We start from the raw sequence: 15,352 nt of genomic DNA, 5'->3' as shown, positions 1-15,352 counted from the left end.
TCCAGTGAAAATAATGTAATACAAAAGTGCTTCATTTTTACAATAATTATGTATAAATGATTTAGTCAGTGTTTGCCCATTGTAAAATATTTAAAATCCTTGATTTATATTCTGACATTTATCACATGGTGACATTTTTACTGCTGGCAAGTGATGTAGCTGCTGCTTGCTGTTTTGGCAGTTGGAACAATGCAACAGGGTTCACAGACAGGAAACTGCCAAGAGTACACACTCAGAATTTCTTTGTGGGAAGGGTTTCACCACAATATCAGCCATACAGCGCCCCCTGATGGTCTGTTTGTGAAAAGAAATAGATTTCTCATGTAAAAGGGGGTATCAGCTACTGATTGGGATAAAGTTTAATTCTTGGTCGGAGTTTCTCTTTAAATAAGAGCTTAAAGGGAACCAGAGAGGAACGGGGGGTTGAAAAAAGAAAATGATTTTATACATACCTGGGGCTTCTTCCAGCTCCATAAGCCTGAATCGCTCCCACGCCGCCGTCCTCAGCTTCCTGGATCCGCCGGTACCGGGCCCGTCACTTCCGGCGGACGCGGCCAATTGTCCGCATCACAGGGGCTCCCTCCATACATGTACGCATGCGGCAGCGCAGTAAGCAGCCACATGCGTATCTGTATGGAGAGAGAGCACCCTGTAATGCGGAGAATTGGCCGCGTCCGCCGGCCGACTTGCCGACTCGCGGCAATGACGGGACCCGGTGGCGGCGGATCCAGGCAGCGGAGGACGGCGGCGTGGGAGCGATCCGTGCGTATGGGGCTGGAGGAAGCCCCAGGTATGTATATTGAATCCTCTCTGGTTCCCTTTAAAGAAAACCTCTAACTAAAAAACGTTCCCCTGGGGGGTACTCACCTCGGTAAGGGGAAGCCTCCGGCTCCTATCGAGGCTTCCCCCGTCCTCCTGTGTCCCACAACTGTCTCGCTGTGCCCCTCTGAATAGCGGGGATGTAAATATTTACCTTTCCGTCTCCAGCACAATATCGGCTCTCCGCTCGGAGATAGGCGGAAATAGCCGATCGCTGTCGGGCCGCTCTACTGCGCAAGTCTCCTGCACCTGCGTAGTAGAGCGGATCCGACAGATCGGCTATTTCTGTCTATCTCCGCGCTGAGAGCCACAACAGCGCCCCCGCTGGAGCCAGGGAAGGTAAATATATCAAGCCTTATCAGGCTTGCCGAGCCCGGATTGCGGGATGCTTCGGGGTGCCAGCACTGGACTACCTGCAGCTACAGGGGAGGGGGAAGCCTCATTGGGACCTTGAGGCTTCACCCTACCGAGGGGAGTACCCCCTAGGGGAACTTTTGTACAGGTTCTCTTTAATACCATGAAGATATTCTAAGCCCTCATACTACATGGAAGTGGTAAGATTGGCCAGTCAAATTACCATTACCCTGAATGTTCCAAATGTCCAAATAATGTTCATTTATACTTTGTGGATACTTTGGGTAATGCGTCCACAGCCGTGAGTATTTGTGCTCATTTGTTTTAACCTCCTTAGCAGTATGCCCGACACTGTGTCAGGCATACCGCTTCCTTAAATTACAATTCCTCCACAAAGATTATAAAAGAAGTAATGGACCCACAAGCTGTAGCAAGCACTAGGCTAGCTAGTCCAAGTGCCCGGCATCCTCTGATCGCCACCGATCTCCCGATCCAGCCATTTACAACATTACCCACCCTGGCTTCAGCGATCAAGGCAGCCTTTCCGCACACCTCTGGCATGACGTCATGTGTGATCCTCCCCATAATGAAGACCGGGGCTGTGCGGGGAGGCTGCGCCGATCACTGGATCCAGGCTGGGTAAAGTATAATCGGGGGAGCGGCGGCAATCGCAGGGTGCCGGCTCCTTATGCTAGCTAGCCTAGTGCTAGCTACAGCTTGTGGGGGCAAGAAAGCTTTTACAATCCTCGGGCACTCTAACTGGAAAACCTCCTGAGCGGCGTAACACTCAGGAGGTTAAATTAACTTTTTTCCCACAGTTGCTTCAAATCCTCCCCTACGGGATCAGGATCTCATAGTGCCTTCCCGATCCTCGGTCCAGCATTGTCACCCCTGTCGGGGTCACTTTTAGCAACAATGGGGCCCCAGGGAAAAATAAACCTGGGGGGCCCCCAACAGATACCCTGGAACAAAAATCGGCATTAAGGGACCTTTTTTGCAGCTGGTATAGTCAGGGTGTGAAGCCCCAATCGGTCGGAGCTCCACATTCTGGCTATCCCAGCCTGTATCGGGGATAAGGGGTTAAAAAGTTTCAGGAGGGGGGGCCCCAAATAACTTTTTTTGTTACATTTTCCACACTCTAAACATTAAAAAAAAAATTGGGAAAATAGGAAAAAATGCCAGGGATCTTCATACAGCCGTATTGCTGCTGTATAGCGATCATTGGCCAAAGCTCTGCGGCTGTGGAGGGGTTTCCATGAGGTCCATACGTACTGCGTATGGACCCCCTGGTAACCCAGTCAGGAAATTCATTGCTCTTTCTTTTGATACATGTAAAATTACACTACCGTTAGGTTTGCTACTAAAAGTGACATTTACCGCATTTAAAAGTATATATTTTTTTCCTTCAAAACTTTAAAATCGATTTTCTCAAAAACTTTAAGGTCTTTTTGAAAAAGTTTTTTTCCTCTTATTCCCAATGATAATATATCCTGCAAATTTAGGGTTTCTAGCATTTTAGGTAGATTTGCTATTAACTGTTAAAGTCAGCGGTTTTTAAATGTGTATTTTTTTTCCTTTGAAACTTTAAAATAGATTTTCTCAAAAACTATAAGGTCTTTTTCAAAAAAATGTTTTCCTCTTGTAGCCACTGGGGGCCCCTACTGGCTCTGGGGCAATTGCCTCCTTTGCCTCTATGGTAGCGCCAGCCCTGACCCCTGTTGAAATTAATTGGCTAAATGGTCAAATACTGTACACCTTCAGGGTTCCTTGGAAGGCTTTGAGAGCACTTCCCCAAGTGCTTCCAAACACGGGCGACTCTGTACTGCTCATGCGTAACGAGCACTCGCAGTATGGAGCCGCCAGTCTTCAGAAGCACTAATTTCCCAGAGTGCGTCAGAAGACTTCTGGGGGAGGCAAATTTAAATGGGGCAGGGTCGAGGGAAGCCTAAGAGAGAACCTCTGATATCCAAAGCCTTCCCTCTCCATAGCCGACTATCTGAATATACTTTTTTTTTTCAAGATGCTTAAAGAGGAACGGTCGCGTAAATCTTAAAATTTTAAACACATACAAATAAGAAGTACATTTCTCCCGGAGTAAAATGAGCCATAAATTACTTTTCTCCTATGTTGCTGTCACTTACAGTAGGTAGTAGAAATCTGACATTACCAACAGATTTTGAACTAGCCCATCTTCTCATAGGGGGGTTTCTCAGGATTTTCTTTATTTTTAAAACCATTTAGTGAATGGCAGTTGCTCCGTCCAACTGCCAAAATAGTGTACAGCAAGCAGGGAAGCTGGCCAGCATCTTTGTATTAATCATTTTCAGGGAATGTCTTTATAAAGAATAAATACAAAGATGCTGGCCAGCCTCCCTGCTCGCTGCACACTATTTTGGCAGTTGGACGGAGCAACTGCCATTCACTAAATGGTTTTAAAAATAAAGAAAACCCTGAGAACCCCCCTATGAGAAGATGGGCTAGCCCAAAACCTGTCGGTTATGTCAGATTTCTACTACCTACTGTAAGTGACAGCAACATAGGAGAGAAGTAATTTATGGCTCATTTTACTCCGGGAGAAATGTACTTCTTATTTGTATGTGTTTAAAATTTTAAGATTTTTCGCGACAGTTCCTCTTTAAGCATCTTGAAAAAAAATTATATTCAGATACTCACCTATGGAAAGGGAAGGCTTTGGATGGCTGGAGAAATGTACTTATCTGTATGCATTTTAAATTTTAAGATTGTCGTGACTGTTCCTCTAAAGGTTCGTATACACGTCCGATAAAGATCGTTCGTTACGAACGATTCGTGACGTTTACACGATATTCAAATTAGACCGAAAAGATCGTTCTTAATGAACGATTGTGTACACACATGAACGATATAAGTATAAAGTACTGAACGACGAACGATAAAAAAATGCGTGCGCAAACGGAAGTGACGTTATGACAGCCAATAAGAACATGCGTACTACTCCACAGATAATCATTATCGGACGATCTTTGTACACACTGCAACGATTGAACGATTATCTTTCGAAAAAATCCGCCGGGTTGGATCGGTCGGATTGAACGATAACGGTCGTTATCGTCCCAAAAAAAACGATCGTTGGAAAATTTGGAACGCACGATTATCGGTCCGATTGTCGTTATCGTTCGTTTTCGAACGATCGTTATCGTACGTGTGTACTCAGCTTAAGTATTGCTTTTACAATTTGTACAACACTTTTAATACTAACTTTTTTATTTTGAGCTGATTTTATGTGGAGGCCATAACCATGTAGGAGGAATAACAATTTAATTGTTGGAATATCCTGAAAAATCTGTGTCATCTTAATTTAATCTCTTTCCCTGCTAGTAAATTTATCTAGCATACAGTACAAATAGGCCTGAAACCCACCAGCAGCACTTTTCAGTGCTTGTGATTTAAAAAGCTCTTGCTAATGTAAAGCTATGGGTGTGATCCCACAATTGGAGGATGTGATTTTATAAAAATGCTCCATAGCATTGCATTATTAATGAGCGTTATATAAGTATATATAATGAGTATATAAAAATAAATATAATAAGCACTAATTGAAGGTTTTAGGGGACTGTAAAAAGGGAATGGACCATATTAAAACTACCAGAGGATGCACTGCCGTAGGAGGGCCACTAGGTGTCTACTAACATTTTTCTACATCGTTTTTAGAGATAGTGTGACTAAGGGCTGGAGCACACCAGAGCGGTTTTGAAGTGTTTTTTAAAACGCTTGCAGGGGGGAAACCGCTTGGCTAATGAAAGTGAATGGGATGGTACACACCAGAGCGGGTCGTTTTTCTCCCAAACGCAAACTCCTGTCCTGCAGCATTTTTTAGATTTCTGAGGCGTTTCTGCCTCAATGTCAAAGTATAGGAAAGTGGAAAACCGCTAGATCAGAGTGGTTTTCCAGGAGTTTTTGATACAGAAGCTGTTCAGTAACAGCTTTACTGTAACAATATATGAAATCTGCTACACAAAAACGCTCCAGAAAACGCTAAGCATGTTTAGAAAACCTCTCTAGACATGCCTAGAATCGCTCTGAAAATCTGCTTTAAAAACCTCTAGCGTTTTGCAGATCTGCTAGAGGTTTTTGGTGTGCACTGGGCCTAACCTATGGGGACAATGCTTTTTCATTAAGTAGTTTTTTTGGATTTCTATATTGAAAGTCTTTAATATGTATAAAATTGTATATTAAAACTAGAAGGAAATGTAAGGAGTGTTTTTTATTTTAGAATTTGTGAAACTTTATTGTAACGGAGTTTAAGTTGAAGGAAATCTGTTAACTGAAATATATGTATATAAAAATATCCCCTACATGTCACTCTAATACCTTAGTAGGTTATTAAATGCAAGCAGGATGCATATATTTTGGATTTCTACATAAAATCTTGATGAAAGGGGCCCTATGGCGAAAATTTTAAAATATATGCAAACACATACAAATAAGTACATTTTTTCCAGAGTAAAATGAGCAATAAATTACTTTTCTCCTATGTTGCTATCACTTACGGTAGGTAGTAGTAATCGGACAGAACTGACAGGTTTTGGACTGGTCTATCTCTTCATGGAGATTCTCGGGGATTTATTTATATTCAAAAGCACTTAGTGAATGGCAGTTGCTCTGTCCAACTGCCAAAAAAGTGTGCAGCAGGCAGGGAAGCTGGGCAGCATCATTGTTTAAATCCATTTTAGGGAATATTTTTTTTATAAAGAATAAAAACCTTGTTGAAAATTCCCTATGAAGAGATGGACTAGTCGCTTCTGTCAGATTTCTACCACCTACTGTAAGTGACAGCAACATAGGAGGAAAGTAATTTATGGCTCATTTTACTCTGGAAAAAATGTACTTATTTGTCTGTTTGTACACATTTAAAATTTTACAATTTTTCGCAATTGTGCCCCTTTTAAAATAGACCTATGTAAATATGAAAAGAGTGCTGCATATAAAATTATACATAAAAAGTACATATAAGAAGCTTATATCAAAACAATAAATACTGCATACAAAGTCCATAAGTAAAAAGTCTAATGCATATTTTCCAAGGCTATATTTAGTCTATTGGGTATCAGTGTCTCTAGTGGCAGAATCCAGAAGGGTCCCCCATTGCATAAAGTTCTAAAATAGCTACATTTGTTGGAGTCCATTACCTATTCTTAGGGTTACTCCTATTATTCATGAAGGCTGTGTTTGTGGCAGCCCTTTTTTACATTCTCGGTTTTAGTCTTTTATGGAGCTCTTATTTGGTACGCCCCACGTACTGCAAGTTACAGGGGCATTCCAAAAGACAAATGTCATAATTGCTTTTACATGTTTCATGTTATTCCATATCTTATTGTTGACGGTTCAATTGAAAGTAATGGGATTTTTAGAGAAATGTCTCCAGCTCAGGCATCTTTTTGTCTTGCATTTGTGATTACCTGGGGTTTGATTGGCAATCACCTTAACTTTTTTATTTTTGTATTGTGGAATCGCTTCCTTTAGTCTGCTTGGAGAAATAATATTCCACATTGTTTTTCTTATCATATAATGAAGAAAACCCGCACTTCCAGCTTGTTGCAATGGTGGGATGTGCCTGGAGTTGACAGCAAGCAATTCCAATCTTGTATGAATAAAGTTGAGTCCGGCACCATCCACTTAATGCTCTTTTACGTATCTGATACTGGCTTTACTTGATAAAGGAGGTTTGTCCTCCGAAACGTTGTCTGAGATGTCAGATATCTTACAATAAAGTAAAAGAGCATTAAGTGGATGGTGCCGGACTCAACTTTATACATTGTTTTTCTTAGTATTAACACTCCTCAAGGTCTACTTGGGTGGATATCTTTCAGAAGGTAATTACTTAAGGAATGTTGTAATCTATTTGAAAAACATTGGGATATTCTTTTATCTGAAGCTGAATAATTGATGATTAGATTGACTGACTGTGTTTATATTATTTTCTTTTTCATTTTTAGATACTACACATTCTTTCTGTGTTAATGTAGTGGCTCGCTTGATGGCCTCTTCTAATAGTCTCTTATGCTGGAAATACACGATGCGTTTTTGCGTTCGTTTTTGCCGTCGTTTTCGCTTTTGATAGATTCTACTCTCGATTCACTGCTCGATTCCCCTCTCGATTCCTTATCTTTTCTTATTAATTACATTCACTTGAATGAGGAGAATCGAAACGAAAGTAGAATCGACCAGATCCGACAGGTTGGAATTTATCTATCGAACCCATCTATCTAAAGTAAAAACTTAACGTGTATTCCCAGCATTAGGCTCGGTTCACATTAGCGGGTTTTTTGCGGAACGTCACTGGAACGTATACTGTACAAACGGAGCGGATGTGAAAGGATCCAATGTTAACCTATGGATCCATTCACATGCGTCCGTTGGTACGGATACGTTCCGGTCCCCGGATCTGAAAATTGAAGCAGGACTTAATTTTCCGGACCGTTCTGCCCAGCGGAACTGATCCGGACAAAAAATGCTGCAGCATTGGGGCAATGTAAACAAGGAATGTTTCTTCACTCTGGTGAAGAAACGCACCGTTCCACGGGGGATGGGGGCATGTGCTGACGCGAATCTGAGTGACGGGAGGGTGAGGGAGGGTGCAGCAGCCGGGTGGGTGAGGGAGGGAGGGTAAAATACATACCTAATGTTCTGTGGCAGCTGGTGGTAGAGGCTTCCATTGTCTTCTGCATCATGTGACTACATGACGCGTCATGTAACTAGTCACAGTGGAAGAAAAGGAAGCCTCTACCATCGGCTGCTACAGAACATTAGGTATGTATTTGCGGCAAAACTTAAGTAAAAAATGATCTGATCAATCATTGATAAGATCCGTTTTCACTTCCATTCTGCAGTGTGCACAGAGCCATCCAGATCCGGTGAAGCGGATTCATTTGGCTCAAAAACGCAATGTGAACTGGGCCTTAAGGATTTTTTGTTTATGAACCTGCTTTTTATGATTTCCAATTGCCCTGCAAAGTCTCATTACTTTGTGCAGTTACGTATGATACATTTGAATTGTCCATGGGGGGATGGTTTTTTAACCACGGTCTGTAGTGTTCATCGGTTTAAACCAGATACTGTTACTCAATTTAGGGGGGGGGGGTGGGTTTTTTTTTTTTTTTTTTAAAAGCTCTTTATATCAAGGAGTATATAGCTCTGGAGGGACTCCTCCATGCCCCTCCATATAGTAGTAATAATATCAATAAAACTTTTGTGGAGGACCAGGTTTGCATCAAATGGGTTTCCGGGGGACCATATCATTTGATCCTCCAACCAAACCATATGGAGGTTTGAAAAACTCAGTGCAAAGCTAGTCCCCATCGCTGCCCCCCTCATCTGCAAGTATGTGTCCCCCAAAAAGGTAAAAATGTGGTTGTTAAAATAAATTCAATGGATTCCAGTAAAAATTCTTTCAGGTTCTGAGGCACGAGTTGATCGCCGTCTAAGTAATATTTTATTGCACGTTTTCTTGCAGCATAGGAGTGTTTAGTGAGCATACATCCAGGGTAAACCACAGAAAATCCTTTTCACATTTATTGTATTCAATAGTAGTGATTGTATGTGTGGTGTTTAAGGTAAGATGGAAGACCAGGCAAATTTTTTGAGGTATATATCAACATAATGGGAGAGGTTACTTGTGATAGAGTTTATGCCAGATATAATTGTGTGGCCAGGTTCTTGTCATCTTTATAAATTTTAGGTAAGTGGTAGAAGATTGGAGTCTCTAGAGTGTGTATTGTTAGAAAACTAAATTCATCCTCGGTTAGTAGCAGATTCTTGTAAGTTTCTTACAATATCATTGTACTTTTTCAAAAACACTTCTGTGGGATCGTTGGTAAGTGTTGTTTTATAGTAGGTGGTGTCCTCCTCAAGGATTCGGTGTGCCTCTTTGATGCACACCCTCGCCAGCCTCTCTGATCACGGTTTTAGTGTTATTCCATAGTTTTTGTAGTGCCTTTTTCATGTCTAGTTAGACTTGATCTCATTTATGGTTGTTCTTTTAATGTTATGTCTTTCATCAAAATTGTACTGACTGTTTCTACAAAGGGTCCCCTTGAAGTTGATTTTTCCTTTTAGATGTGTGTGCATTGGAAAAGTGTATATTTCAGTTGTTAATCGGTCTGTTTCATTTGGTGTAGGTATGATTGCAATCGTTATGGATTATTCTTCTCCTTTTCTTTTTAATGGTTGTGTAAGAAAAAAAACATTCCTGTATAGAGAATTTTTGTATAAAGGGTTGAATATCAATCAGAAGCTCATATGTATTTGTGGTTCTACTAGGACAATAGTATTTATTTATTTTATTTATTTTTCAATTTATTTTTCTCTGCTGTTGTGAAAGGAACCCTGAGCAGAGCCTTAAAATGAAAATTTGCATTTGCCTGGGACTTCCTCCAGCCCCCCATAGCCCACCAGGTCCTTTTGTATATTCTGGGTTCCTTACGGGATCCGGCCCAGTTAGCTTGGCAACTTTAAGCAAAGTCATGCGCAATTGCTCATGTGCTGCTTGTCTGTGCACCCGGCTCGATCACGCGTGTTTTGCTGTAAGCCTCCTGCACATGCACAGTTCAGACTCTGGCAGGAGGCATACGCCGATGGGCGCATGATCGAGCCAGGTGCATGGACGGGCAGCGCATGCGCAGGTGCACAAGACTTTGCCCCCAAAGTCGCAAGGGTAACAGGGCTGTTAGTGGCACCACGAAAAGGAAAGAGAGGATGACGAAGGAAATCACGGGCTACAGGGGGGGTGAGAGAACCCAGGTAAGTGACGATTTTCATTTTAAGGGTCTGCTTAGAGTCCCTTTAGGCTGCTTCCACAGTGGGACGTTACAGGCGCACGTTAGAGCATCCTGCAAAGCAGCCCAACTCACAGCACTGAAAAATCAATGGGCTGTTCACAGTGCCCATGTTGCGTTAGAGTATAACGCTGCACGGTAAATGAAGGTGCAGCATGCTGTGCGTTATACTCGTATGTGGCTGCGTTCGAATGTTTGCACATGCTCAGTACTGTTTTTTTGTTTTTTTCTTATTTGCCGCATGCGCCGTTTTCGTCCGATAGTATGAGTCAAAAAGTATGCATCAAGAGACTCATAACACGTATCTATATAATATCCAACTTCAAAGCTCACATGCGTTGCGTTACGGGCACGTTATGCAACCTTAACGTCGCATCTAACGCAACGTCTTAGTGGGAAAGAGCCCTTAACCTTCCTGGCGGTAAGCCCGATCCGCAGCGCGCAGCCACCCCCCCCCCCCATGCGCTGCCTGGCCAATCAGTGCCAGGCAGCGCTGAGGGGTGGATCGGAGTCCCCTTTGATGTCACGTCGAGGACATCATCCCGCCCGTCGCCATGGCGATGGGGGAAGCCCTCTAGGAGATCCCGCCCTCTAGGAGATCCCGCTCTTTGAATGGGATCTCCTGATCTCCGATCGCCGGAAGCGATCGGAGGGGCTGGGGGGATGCCGCTGAGCAATAGTTCTGGAGGAATTATAAAACTAATAAATGAGAAAAATAAATGTATGGCGAGATAAATGGAAAATCTTTGTTTCCTTTTTACTCTGCTGCATTAACAGCTGAGAAAAATTTATTGGGAAAAGGATCGCAATATTGTCCTAGAAGAACCACAAATGCATATGAGCTTCTGATTGATATTTAATCCTTTTTAAGAAAACTCTCTAGCCAGAGATTTTTTTCTTACACAGGAATTAAAAAGAAAAAGACAAGTAAAATCCACACCTATTGCAATCATACCTACACCAATTGAAACAGACCAATTTAAGGGGCACCATGGCGAAAAATGGTAAAATTTAAAATATGTCCAAACATGCGTAAATAATAAGTACATTTTTTTCAAGAGTAAAATGAGCCATAAATTACTTTTTCCCCATGTTACTGTCACTTACAGTAGGTAGTAGAAACCTGACAGAAGCGACAGGTTTTGGACTAGTCCATCTCTTCATAGGGGACTCTTAGCAAGGGTTTTATTCTTTATAAAGATATTCCCTAAAAAGAATTTAAACAATGATGCTGGCCAGCCTCCCCGCTCTCTACACAGTTTTTTGGCAGTTGGACAGAGCAACTGCCATTCACTAAGTGCTTTTGAAAATAAATAAATCCCTGAGAATCCCCCTATGAAGAAGAGATGGACTAGTCCAAAACTTGTCGCTTCTGTCAGATTTCTACTACCTACTGTAAGTGACAGCAACATAGGAGAAAAGTAATTTATGGCTCATTTTACTCTGGAAAAAGCATACTTCTTGTTTGTTTGCACATATTTTAAATTTTACAATTTTTCACAATAGTACCCCTTTAACAACTGAAATATGTACATTACCAATAAACACGAATCTAAAAGGAAAACCAACTAACTTCAAAGGACGTTTTGTAGAAAACTTCAGTACAATTTTGATGAAAGACATTAATTAAAGGAACAACCATTAATGAGATAAAATCTAAATCGACATGAAAAAAAAGGCAAACCAAAAACTACAGAATAATAAAATAGTAATCAGAGAGGCTGGCAAGGGAGGGAGGGTATTCCTACAGGACAGGACAAATTGCATGAAAGTGGCACACAGAATCCTTGAGGACACCACCTACTATAAAAAATAAAATAAAAAAAAACTTGCCAATGATCCCACAAATGTGTTTAAAAACATACAATGAAATGATCACAGAAGCATAAAATAATCGGCTACTAACCGTGGATGAATTTAGTTTTCAAACAATGCACACTCCAGAGACTCCAATCTTCTACCACTTACCTAAAACTTATAAAGATGACAAGAACCCGCCTGGCCACCCAATTATATCTGGTATAAACTCTATCACAAGTAACTTCTCCCATTATGTTAATATACACCTTAAAAATTCATTAAAAAATAAAATCTCACCTCAGACACCACACATACAATCACTACTATTGAGTCCATAAAATGTGAAATGGATTTTCTGTGGGTTGCCCTGGATGTACGCTCACTATACAGTAACATACTGCTAGAAAAGGGACTTCATAAAATATTACTTCCAGAGTGATCCACTCATGCCTTAGAACCAGAAATAATTTTTACTGGAATCCATAGTTTAACGACCAATTATTTTTGTATGTGTCCCCCAAAAAGGAAAAATAGGTCCTCAAATCTTGACCAGGTTCGCACTGAATGAGTTGTTGGGGGACCATATAATTTGCTCCTCCAACCAATTCATATATAGTTTTGCAAAACTCTGTACAAACCTAGTCCCCATGTCTGCTGGTATTTGTCCCCCAAAAAGGAAAAATAATTAGTTGTTAAAATAAACTATGGATTCCAGTAAAAATTGTTTCTGGTTCTTAGGCATGAGTGGATCGCTCTGTAAGGCCCGGTTCACACTTGCGGTGGCCCTCCGGAATCGCCGTGCCGGAGCCGCACCGCTTGCAGAACGGACGGAACGGACGCACGGCATAGCAATTAAAGCCTATGCGTCCGTTCACATGGGTCCGTTCTGCAGAACCGGAGCCGGACCGGATCCGGGCCGGATCCGGCCTCCGGCCTCCGTTCCAACATGCGCTATTTTTTCATCCGGCCCCTCCGGCAGCCGTATCCGGGGCGGAGCCGGACTGCACCATCCGGCCAATACAAACAAATGGGAACCGGAGGCCGCACAACACACTGGCTGAGAAATCCGGATGTTCTACCCCACTTCCTATGCGGATTTTTGCGGCGATATTGGCTGGGGACACATGGGCAAGCATTTTGGAGTGGAGCAGCACAGCTGGATCCGGATCCGGAGATGTTGGCAGCATGTCGGAGGTGGAGGTGAGTGCTAAACAGCAGAGGGCCTGATTCCACAGGTCCCCCTTCTGCTGACCTCCCAGACCCCAACATTTTTTTTTTTTTTTTTACGTATATTTTGCCAAACGGATCCGGATCGCATCCTGATTGCCACCTGATGCAACCTGACCGGATCCGGATCGGATCCGGATCAGAACCGTACGGTTCCGATCCGGATCCGGTCAGGTCATCCGGTCCGTTTGGCAAACAACCGCTAATGTGAACCGGGCCTAAGTTATAGTTTATTGTATTAAGTCCCTTTTCTAGCAGTATGTTACTGTATAGTGAGCATACATCCAGGGTAACCCACAGAAAATCCTTTTCCTATAGTATGGTATCAATAGTAGTGATTGTATGTGTGGTGTTTGAGGTGAGATTAAAGATTTTTTTTTTTTTTAATGAATTGTTGGAGGTGTATATCAACAGAATGGGAGCGGTTACTTGTGATAGTTTATACCAGATATATTTAGGCAGTCAGGCGGGTTCTTGTAATCTTTATGAATTCTAGGTAAGTGGGAGAAGATTGGAGTCTCTGGAGTGTGTATAGTTAGAAAACTAAATTCATCCTTGGTTAGTAGCCGATTCTTGTATGCTTCTGTGATCATCATATCATTGTATATTTTTAAAATACATTTGTGGGATCATTGGCAAGTTTGTGCGTTTCTTATAGTAGGTGGTGTCCTCAAGGATTCTGTGTGCCTCTTTGATGTAATTTGTCCTCTCCTGTATGACTACCCTCCCTCCCTTGTCAGCCTCTCTGATCACCATATTAGTATTCTGTAGTTTTTGGCTTGCCTATTTTTCATGTCTAATTAGATTTGATCTCATTGATGGTTGTTCCTTTAATTAATGTCTTTCATCAAAATTGTACTGAAGTTTTCTACAAAGGGTCCCTTAAAGTTATTTGGATTTTCCTTTTAGATTCGTGTTTATTAGTAATGCGCATATTTCAGTTGTTAATTAGTTTGTTTCATTTGGTGTAGGAATGATTGCAATAGGTGTGGATTCTTCTTGTCCCTTTTTTTTTTTTTTTTTTTTTTTTTTTTAATTCGTGTGTAAGAAAAAAAATCTGTCTAAAGCGTTTTCTTAGAAAAGATTGAATATCAACCAGAAGCTCATATGTATTTGTGGTTCTACTAGGACAATATGATAATACTTTTCAAAATACATTTTTCTTTGCGGTTAATTTTAAAGCAGAATATAACCCTGCATTTCAACTTTGCTCGAAAACGTTATTTACAGCATATTATATGCAACCAGCATTTTTTTTTTTTACTAGACCAGCATTGGAAGGGTTAAACACAGAGGTTTAAAGTTCCGTGGAGAGATATGCAGAAGTTCAGATAGATACATTTAACTAAATAGAATGTAACAAGTGATAAATGTTACACACTCTTTAGCTGTCCTCCAGCTCCTTCTCAGTCAGAGAGAGCGAGTCACATTCAACACTTAGATGCATTTTGTTTACATAAATGTATCTATGTAAGCTTCGGATGTGTCTGCAGTTCTCTCCAGGAACTTTAAAGCCCTGTGTAACCCTTCCAATGCTGGTCTAGTAAAAAAAAAAAATGCTGGTTGCATATAATATACTGTAAATAATATTTTAGAGCAAAGTTGAAATGCTGGGTTATATTCCGCTTTAATATATGGGAGGATTCATGGAAAATCTTAGTTACCCTTTTATTCCATTGCATTATTGTTCTAAATGATTGTTTATATAATTTCTCCAGAACTATATCCTCTATCACAATGATAACATTTTTGGTCTGAGATTCACACCTACAATTTACCCACACACTATAGATTTTTGGGGGATCTTACAATATATATATATAGATGAGGGTTCTTCTAAAATTTCTGCAGATTGTAAGATCCAAAAAATCTAGTGTGTTGGTAAATTGTAGATGTGAAAGTCAGACCAAAGATGTTATCAATGCAGCAGAATAAAAGCGAAACTAAGATTGTTTAATCTATCCTCCCATATATTAAAGAGACTCTGAGCAGACCCTTAAAATGAAAATCTGCACTTACCTGGGGCTTCCCAGACCCCCCTTCCCGCAGCCCTGTGAGGTCCCTCATCATCCTCTAGGTTCCATGCGTGGTGCCACTGGCTGCCCTGTTAGCCTTGCGACTTTGGGTGAAGTCTTGCGCATCTGCTGCCCGTCCCCGGCTCGATCATGCGCCTGTCGGCGCATTCCTCCTGCAGGAGACTGATTTGCGAATGTGCAGGAGGCTTATGGCGACATACACTTGATGGAGCTGGGTGCACAGATGGGCCACACCTGTGCAATTGCGCACGACTTTGCTTAAAGTTGCAAGCTAACTACGCCACTAGCACAACCACGTTGGGG

The sequence above is a fragment of the Hyperolius riggenbachi genome, chromosome 12 (genome assembly GCF_040937935.1).
Source record: "Hyperolius riggenbachi isolate aHypRig1 chromosome 12, aHypRig1.pri, whole genome shotgun sequence".
In the NCBI taxonomy this organism is placed as follows: domain Eukaryota; kingdom Metazoa; phylum Chordata; class Amphibia; order Anura; family Hyperoliidae; genus Hyperolius; species Hyperolius riggenbachi.
This window is presented reverse-complemented; position numbering follows the sequence as displayed.